Source organism: Dermacentor silvarum, chromosome 1 (assembly GCF_013339745.2).
Source record: "Dermacentor silvarum isolate Dsil-2018 chromosome 1, BIME_Dsil_1.4, whole genome shotgun sequence".
Classification (NCBI taxonomy): Eukaryota; Metazoa; Arthropoda; class Arachnida; order Ixodida; family Ixodidae; genus Dermacentor; species Dermacentor silvarum.
This window is the reverse complement of record NC_051154.1, coordinates 163689642-163699301: the sequence shown is the minus strand read 5'-3', so window position 1 is coordinate 163699301 and position 9660 is coordinate 163689642. Positions and strand designations below refer to the sequence as shown.

The following is a 9660-nucleotide window of genomic DNA, read 5'->3' as shown; positions in this document are numbered from 1 at the left end:
TTCGACACTCGACCTTCACGATGTCAAGTGAGATCCAACTTGGAGATATCGCCGGTTCGCCTATATCGCCAAGTGGGTTTGACTTCCACCAAAGGTCGTGGGTTCGTGTGCCTTAATTAACCATATCCTTATTAACTGTATATTAATTAGCTTCGCCTTAATTAACATAAAGGATAGTGGGTTCGACTCTCGACCTTCACGATGTCAATTGGGATCCAACTTGGAGATATCGCCGGTACGCCCACATCTCCAAGTGGGTTCGACTCCCACCAAAGGTCGAGGGTTCGATTCCTAACGAAGGTCGTGGGGTACGAGTGCCTTAATTAACTCTATATTAATGAAATGTGTCTTAATTCACTTTGCCGTAATTCCGTAATTAACACCAAAGGTCGTGGGTTTGACTCCCACAAAATGTCAAGGGTTCGAGTGACTTCATTAACTCTATCTTAATTAACTATGCCTTTATTAACTTCGCCATAATTAACAACAAAGGTCGTGGGTTCGACCATCAATGGTGGCACCATCAATTTTGGTGCCATTGAATTCGGTCCCGCCAAAGGTTGAGGATTCGACTCCCCCAATGGTCCTGGGTTCGACTCCCACCCACCAAAGGTAGTGGGTCGAGTGCCACCAATGGTCGTGGGTGGTACCATCAGTTTTGGTGTCATAACGCCCGACGGTCAAATATTCGGTCTAAGGCTTTCGCCTTAATAAAGCACATAATAGGAGCGCCACTTCCATGTAGTTCCTCAGGACCAAATAAAGTTCATGTCTGCCTGTCTGTCTCCTTCACTGTATTGCTGCGCGTACAACCCTTCGTTGCAATAACAAAAAATAAAATAAAGGGTGATAAGCCGCATAAAAGCTAACGGTTTGCGTTGCGTATAGGGTGATAAGCCGCATAAAAGCTAACGGTTTTGCGTTGCGTATATTTATTGTGGCAGTAATCATGGGGAAGTACTCAAGTGCAAAGTGAAGGCGCCGTGACGAGTGGCGCAAAGACAAGATGCAAGAAGCTTCTTAAGCTCGGCCGGAAGCAGCTGACCTTGGAGACGTCTTCAGCGAAGGCGTAATCAGTCTTCCTAGTGAAGATCAAAGAAGCATCCGAAAGTGCTGCTTCTATTTTCTGAAACAAATTGCAATACAGCTGCAACGGAGGCTGCCGAATGCCACTTCGCAGGCTGAATGCCATCAACGAAGAAACCATTAGGAAGCGCAAAAAGCCGCAGTGACATAATGGAACTGCCACATCATTTCTTTGAATGGAGCCCTTTGGTGTTAAGTAGGAAGTTCAGCATTTACAAATATTTGTCAGCACGTTGGACCAGACAAGCTGCTTATGGGCTTCTAGCACGCGGTCGTTGCTTACAGAGGGTCACTCGCGCATGCCCTTGGTGCATGCGACATATCTGGCGTAAAAATAATAATCTTTGTTACTATTGGCTACTTTTGACTTCAGTTTTGATTCCTTTCCTTGAGTGTCCAACGGCAACACTGCGCGTTATGTGACGCTTCAAAGATGTCTACAGATGGAGGTGCCTGTCGATCAGTAAAGACTGACGCAACACGTGAAGCTGCTTTAGCCAAAAGACGAGGGGAGAATTCACAAAGCTTTTCGTTCGTAACTGCTCTTCGCCATTGTATAGGGTAGCGAACTGGACAAAGTCTAGTTGGCCTCCCTGCCTTTCCTTTCTCCCTCTCTCTCTTCACCATTGGTTGGCTGCCTTCGGTGATATGTCCAGCATCAGGATTGGCTGAAATTTGACTATAACTTTATCGCATGATTATTTGTAATGATATTTAATTAATTAATTAGTTTCCCAGCGTAGAATTTCTTTGGAGGAATGCATTTAGCAACGTGTTCTACATCTTGTCAAAAGTAATTTCGCAGTGTTTTTATTTAGCTTTCTTTTTTCTTTTTTGCTTAGCCAGCTTTCGTCGTCATCTGTATAGACTTCGAAGAGAGCGTCCTCTTTGATAAGTCCTCCAATAATATATGGGTGCTTTGAGCATTGCATTTCCTGTTGCAAGGTGCACGGTTGAGTGATGGGCCAGCCGGTCTTGGCAGCAGTTGCGGAGCGCTGCCAACTGCTCTTTCGGCAAGCAGAGCCGGCGCGCCCTTGACTACTGCTGCAGCCTGAACGTCGCGTGGACTTGTTCCCGTGTAAGTTGCACATTTTTTCAATGTCCGCCGTACACTCCTCCTCTGGAAACTGTATATCAGTCGGTCGCTGGCGGTTTGTCTAGCTTTCCGCTGATTCGGCACTTTTGTCCAGGGGTGTAGGCGGGGGAAATGAGGGGGGCGCACCGGTCATGTACCCCCCCCCCCCCCCACCCACAGAAATTATATATAACCAAGGAGGTTAAAAGAAAATTTATGTTTAACCTCCATCTACGTCACCTGCTCAGTCCCCTCTCCCTCCTTCCCCTGTCCGTTCCCGGTCAAAAATTCTGGCTATGCAACTGCTTTGTCACCTCTTTTGCACTGCATCGACGAAAACATAAATACGTGAGAGCGCTCACCGTCAGGACAACGCGACGTTTGAAACCGCGAGCGAAACACTTATTTGTTGCAAAAAAGTATATAGCGAGCTATATAGGCGGCCTCGAAAGCGCTAATTTTGTTCACGGTGCGTCCATATGCGCTTTTTCTTGTCAACGTGTTCTTGCGCGCTGCGGAAAATGAATCAGTCTTTTGTCGCCTCGGGGTTTCTATAACGGCACTGAACAAGAGCTGGTTCGCCTGGAAATGTCCATATTCAAGCACAAATGCTATCGCGCTCTTGTGTCCCACATGTGCTTGTTTCGTTGCTGAAGACGCTCACACACAACACGCTCACAAAGGACTGCGCTGACAGTAGAGCAACAGCGAGCAGTTTTATTTTGTTGTGCGGAGCTTGCATATGTTATTTATTTATTTATTTATTTATTTATTTATTTATTTATTTATTTATTTATTTATTTATTATTTATTTATTTATTTATTTATTTATTTATTTATTTATTTATTTATTTAAAAATACCTTACAGGCCCAAAGGGCATTGAGTAAGGGGGGTTTACATAATACAATGAAAGCACAAGCAAACTAGTATAGAACAGGGTTACAATGCAAGTGAACATCAAAACACAACGCAACAGAGTAAATTGCAATTACAAATTACAACGCAAGTGAAGAAAAAAAATGCAGCACAACAGATTACGTTTCCGAAATAAGCACTAAAAGAGCCTATGAGTGCAAGTGAAGATGCAGTGAAGAGTGCATGTTGCCGGTGTCGGCCGCTCGCCTTTAGGAGAGGGTCAAATCTAGGAGGCGGGCGTTCTGGGGTGTCAGATGAAGAAAACAGAGAAGAATTGCGGAAATAATTTGTTATGTTTAATTGGAATGCCGAAGTAATGAAAAAGGTGGGAATGAAAGTGCACGAAAAGACAACCAGCCGCAGGTGTGCGCCCAACCCACATCTTCCACATTGCGCGTGCGGTGGCTTTACCGAATAGGCTACCGTGGCGGCCATCCTCCCGTCCACATTCTTGGGTGTTTGTGTGCAAAATTAGCCCTGAGAGTGTTAGCCAGCGCCCCCTCACGACGAGGGCAGCGGCTGTGGAGCACCTCTCCTAACCGCAGGCATCACGTAGTACGTCAGCTTAGAAGCAGTCCAATGCAAGTGAACCCTCGTGTAATGCATGGCATCAGGGCTACCACAGTGGAGGCCCTCGCTATTTAATGAGCGAAAAGAATGAGGGAATCCGAGAGGTTCGAGTTCTTGTTACAAAAATATTAAGAAAACAGATAACGAAACCAGCGAAAGCATAAGGGAAATTAATTAGTATGTTTAAGCGGACGAGACGACAACTTGCTATAGGTGGGAGCTGAACCAATGTCTTCCGAATTTCACGTGCCTGGTGCTGCATACGAAAACTGAAATACTTTCCTCACATTTACCGCATATTTACGGATCCACATTCTTCTAATTACCGTGCAAATCGCCGGTGTCTTAGAATATACTTCAGCGTGATTCGTTCAGACGGCGAGTGAAAGCAGATATATGACTGCGACATCGTTGCACCCCATATAACAAGACTGAAAGTGATGCTCGGATGTTGTCGCGTCGATACCACCGCTTCTTAGCGTGAAAAACCCTTCTACCCATTTTCAGTCAGGCAACATCTTAAAGCCTACTTCCGAAGCTTCTCTTCATAACTTTTTTTTTTTTCTTTTTTATGGAGGTGGGCGTGGGGCCATAACCATTGTGAACATACAGTAAGCTTCCATACGGCTATGCAAATCTCTCTAGTTTATATTAATTTTTTTTTCGCTCTGGCCGTATGAACTAGTCAGGAAAGGCAGTGACTTAAAACATCATCATCATCATCATCATCATCATCATCATCATCATCATCATCATCATCATCAGCCTATATTTATGTCCACTGCAGGACGAAGGCCTCTCCAATTACCCCTGTCTTGCGCTAGCGTATTCCAACTTGCGCCTGCGAATTTCCTAACCTCATCATCCCACCTGACTTTCTGCCGTCCTCGACTGCGCTTCCCTTCTCTTGGTATCCATTCTGTAACCCTAATGGTCCACCGGTTATCCATCCTACGCATTACATGGCCTGCCCAGCTCCATTTCTTCCGCTTAATGTCAACTAGAATATCGGCGATCCCCGTTTGTTCTCTGATCCACACCGCTCTCTTCCTGTCTCTTAACGTTACTCCTAAGATTTTTCGTTCCATCGCTCTTTGTGCGGTCCTTAACTTGTTCTCGAGCTTCTATGTTAACCTCCAAGTTTCTGCCCCATATGTTAGCACCGGTAGAATGCAATGATTGTACACTTTTCTTTTCAAGGACAGTGGTAAGCTCCCAGTCAGGATTTGGCAATGCCTGCCGTATGCACTCCAACCCAATTTTATTCTTCTGTAAATTTCTTTCTCATGATCAGGGTCCCCTGTGAGTAATTGACCTAGATAAACATATTCCTTTACAGACTCTAGAGGCTGACTGGCGATCCTGAATTCTTGTTCCCTTGCCAAAAACATAAAACTTCACTTAAAACATAACATACTAATTATTAACAAGGCACACGTCGTCGACTTCGAATGGAGTGCGCGAAGGCAGATCGAGATCATGTGTCGTTTTGCAATGCTGTTCGGCAGCAGTCAACAGCATAATCCACAGGTATGCGTGTGAGCATAGACTTAATGTCAAAGGAGACCATGACGTCTTCACTGTCTAAAGTCACGTTCCTGACCTTGTCGACAAAATCAGCGGAGACCATGTTAGCCGATATTATGGTGTTATAAGAATGCGTACATTTTATCAAATTCACACGACAGATTTAGTGACACTTTTAACGACCTTAGAGCAAAATTTAGCGAACATTTAGCGACTTCTTTGCCTCAGTTTAGGAATATGCTCGAAGAAAAGATGGCAACAATGCAAATTACCTGATGATAAAGGAAAACATGCAGACAAATCGCACATCACTTTGACGGTGGTCCGAGTGATACTCGGTTCCTCTGCCTCCACAAATTTTTAAATCTTGGCTTTTCAATTATCTAAGCAAGACAAAATTTCACAGGAAGGCTTGAAGTGATCTAACAAATAATGTCGTTGGAGCCATTCTTTCTTCCTTGCCATGTTTACAGCGACACCCTTTGTTCTGCCACGGCTTTTCGATTATGTCTTTGTCAAGCGCATTCCATTATCTTGCCGCATGTGGGAAATAAGAATAACAAAGTGTTGTTCTTACATAAGCGTTCTATAAGCATACAGTCATGTCCTTGGCGTACCTTTTCTGGGCGACTTTCATATCAACAAAACTTGTGTTGTTTATATTGAAGTACAATCTGAATTAAAGAGTACAAACATTTCAAACAGGCTCTATCAAACAGCATATAGGCCGCCCGACGCGAAGTAGATCTGTGGGTAAATCGGTGCGTTTATAGCAATTAAAAAAAGAAAGCCACAGTTCACCCGAAAGGTGAAGCGTCGATTGCCATAGCAAATTAGTAGACAGCTATACGAAGTAAGGATAGTAGTTTTATCGGACGTATAAATTTGGAAGTATTCGCTTACTAACTAAATATCCAGGCATGGTGTCAGCGCACACAAGCAAACATGAACACATCACACTCGCTGTCGAAACGCTGGCGTCAGGAAGCGCGGCAGCAGCAGCGAACGAAGTGACCTTCATGCTGTGTATCGCTTCAACGTAAGTGAGCGACGAGAACACCGCATGCACAAAGGTATGAGTCGCCTGGAAATCGCTTTCAAGATAAGGCGCGCGCGACCGCGCGCGGTCATGCAAAGTGCGCAGTTGGTGCCCGAGTAGAACACCGTCCCCCCCTCCCCCTCCCTCCCGCGCTGCCTTCCCGCTTCCCTCCCTGCGGGCCCGAGATTGAGCCCCGATGGTCGGTTCCCCATGCGCGCGGTCGCGAAATACGCAGTTGCTGTAGGAGAACAACGCCGCCCCCCTCTCCCTTTGTCCCATCCCCCCACGGCCTTTCGCGCAACGGAAGACGGCGCGTTTCCTTTCAGCTTCCCTCTCTTGCGGGCGCCAGATTGAGCCGCGATCGTCGGCTCCCCTCGCGCGCTTTCACTCGCACGTACAGCATACGATGCGCGGCGGCGGTGTTAAGCAGGATACAGACGGTACGATTCGGCGTCCGATCCGATGTGCGACGCCGCGTGCTCCGGCATGCGGCATACGACGATTTGGGGCACACGGGACGGGCATCCGAACGAGCGAGCGGCGCCTAAGCTCCGCCCAGATCTTGCGCCCCAGCTTGTACGCTCGGAAGACTTCGTATCCTCGTCGAGAAATACAAAATAAACAACTTTTCGCAATGCGGCTTCGCTTTACGCGAACACTGTCACTAAAATTACGTCTTTGCGAACGACAAAACACTTCGCAGTGGTGTGTTCTCCACTGACGGCTCCGCCGATAGCCAGCGATAGGGCCGGTAGGCCTAGCTCGGCGGACGCCACGGCCGACGGCTCTTGCGATCCAGTCCGAGCTCGTCGAAGTGCGCTTATTTTTGCCAACACGATTAACACTGTACGCGTAGGTTACCCGTAATTAAATACACTCGGATTACTCGATGCGAAGGGTAAGCGTGCAAGCTAAGCGAGTAGCCTCGCTCAGACAGTCGGTGTGTGCTGACTACCTGCGAAATGCTGTCGCATCGCGGCTCCCGGCCGATCTCGCAAGTAGCTGGGTGCTAGTACTAGACGCTGTTTTGCAGAACATGAACAGGGTCGAGATAATTTTACCGAACTGGTAACTATTTCGGGTCAGAGACGAATTGTAGCAATGCTGTTGCAGCCTGCATGAAAAAAAAAAAATGTCACAGTTTCGCCCTAAGGGCGAAGCAATGAATGCGATAGCAACACAGCAATGTCATACGAAGTAAGGTGAGCGGCTTGGTAACAATATGAATTGTAGTAAACATGAGCTGATTAAGTAAGCAGGTGTGCTGCGGCGTAAGTAGACCGACATGAAGAGAGACTCGATGACCACGAGAAGGCGCGTGTGAAACGGTGGTGTTGATGAGAAGCGCTTCCCGTGGGCAGCGCGCGTGCGAAGGGACACACCTGTAGCGCTGCACTGCCGATCCGGGCAGCATTACATGTGTAGCGTGCGTTGGAAAATGTGACCCGACTATTACTAACTGAATGAACAAGCGTGGTGTGAGCGCGCACAAACAAACATGAAGAGATCACACTGAATGACTGCAGACAACGACTGTCAAAACGCTGGCAGCAAGCATACGCCGCAGCGGGCGAAGGTACGTGCGGGCTATCGCTTCAACGGAAACTGAACTGCGAATGCACGGCGCTTAAAGGTCAGAGCCGTGTGGAGATAAGAGACGGTGCGAGCGAGCGACGAGCGCGGTTGTTGGCAGAGAAGTGCGCCCCCCCCCCCCCCCCCCCCCCTTCCTCCGGCGCTGGCTTCCCGCTTCCTTGCTTGCGCGTGGGAGAGATAAGAGACTGCGGACGAGCGACGAGCGCGGTTGTTGGCAGAGAAGTGCCCCCCCCCCCCCCCCTGCTCCCTCCGGCGCTGGCTTTCCGCTTCCTTGCTTGCGCGTGGGAGATTGAGTGCGTTCGCTCTCCGTGATAGCGCGCGTCCCCGCACGCTTCCTGTCGGGCATACGGCGCGCGGCGAAGATTTTATCTATAGGGAACCTCACGGCGACGGCGACGGCGACGACCACGGCGACGACCACGGCGACGACGACGGCGACGCCGACGGCGACGCCGACGGCAGAAATCCGGTGCAAGTGTCCATATAATTGCTATCGCAATAAAATAACGTTGGTGAGCTTTGTCCGATCGGCCCATGTGTTGTGGTTGCTCACCCGTTCGTATAACGAAAGCCAGTCGTCGACGTCAGTATCAGCGGTGCCACTGAACACGGCTAGGTCTCGTTGACGAACGGCACCGCAGGTGACTTGACCAGTTGACGAAGTGGGTCGCTCACTGGCGTCGTCTGGCATAGCCGAGGGGGTAGCGGCGGGCATAGTGCGGCTCGGAGTGCCAGGGCGAGTCGTTAGGATACCCAGCACGTAAACCAAATGATATGGGGTTTACTGGCGTTTAAACCCAGTCACGTTAGGTCCCGCGCAAAGAGTACCCGAGCAGTTCCAGCAACGCCAGCGCGAGGAAACCAGCTTGGTTTGGTTTGGTGCCTATAGAAATAGCACAACCTACTACGGGGGATGGGCCATGAATCGGGCGGCAGTGGGAGGAAACCAGCAGCACCGATCCTTCTTTGTCTTCCTCACTTCTGGAGCCTTGCGACCACAGCGACGCTTGTGCTATCTTCGTAATTACACATGGCTTTTTTTTCATTGAATTGTATATGTGCGACTTAATACGCACAAAACAGATATATCTCCCTATTGTGTTTAACTGAATCCGCTTGTCGCATGGCTCATCCGAGAGACGCCATTCTATTGGTGGTGCGATGACACTCAAGACTGAAATTGGACTATCCTACTATGAGGTCTTGGAAATACTCGTATAAGGCCTTCACTGCAGTGAAAAATTCTTCGAGGTCACACGAAGTTTCGTCAAGTACAACTGTTTTTTAAAGTAACACACACACACACACACACACACACACACACACACACACACACACACACACACACACACACACACATATATATATATATATATATATATATATATATATATATATATATATATATATATATATTGTAAAGATTATGACACGCACTTGGGCTCGGGCGCTCGGACACCGGGCGCTAGGGCGCGAACGAGGGGAAGAGGAGGACGAAGCAGAATATAGAATAGCCGTATCTTCGTGGTCGACTGTTGATTGCGCCTCTAATAGTGATCAAATCCCGCTGTTCTTTGAAATAGTCCGCTCTATTACAACAATGGATGAACAAGCTCGAACGTTTGTAAACTACAGTACCTTTAAGCAGTCCTTGCGATCTCTGATTTCGTCACTTTCTGAGGCGTCCAATGGAGAAAAGACGAAGATTATTTGTTCAGCCCTCGAAAAATCTAGCAAGCAGTCGGAATTCAGAATTCGATCTAATAATGGTTACCCCTACAACCCTTGGTGGAATACCGACTGCTCACGCGATTATAAAAGAAGGAAAGCAGCCTGGAAAAAGTTGTTATATA

At 47.8% G+C, this 9660-nt stretch overlaps 1 protein-coding gene across 1 annotated transcript in view; it reads right to left on the bottom strand.

Moving 5' to 3' along the window:
• The window catches only part of LOC119436344 (lysosomal alpha-mannosidase), a 615486-nt gene that overhangs the window by 487378 nt on the left and 118448 nt on the right, over positions 1-9660 (bottom strand). The window lies entirely within an intron of this gene.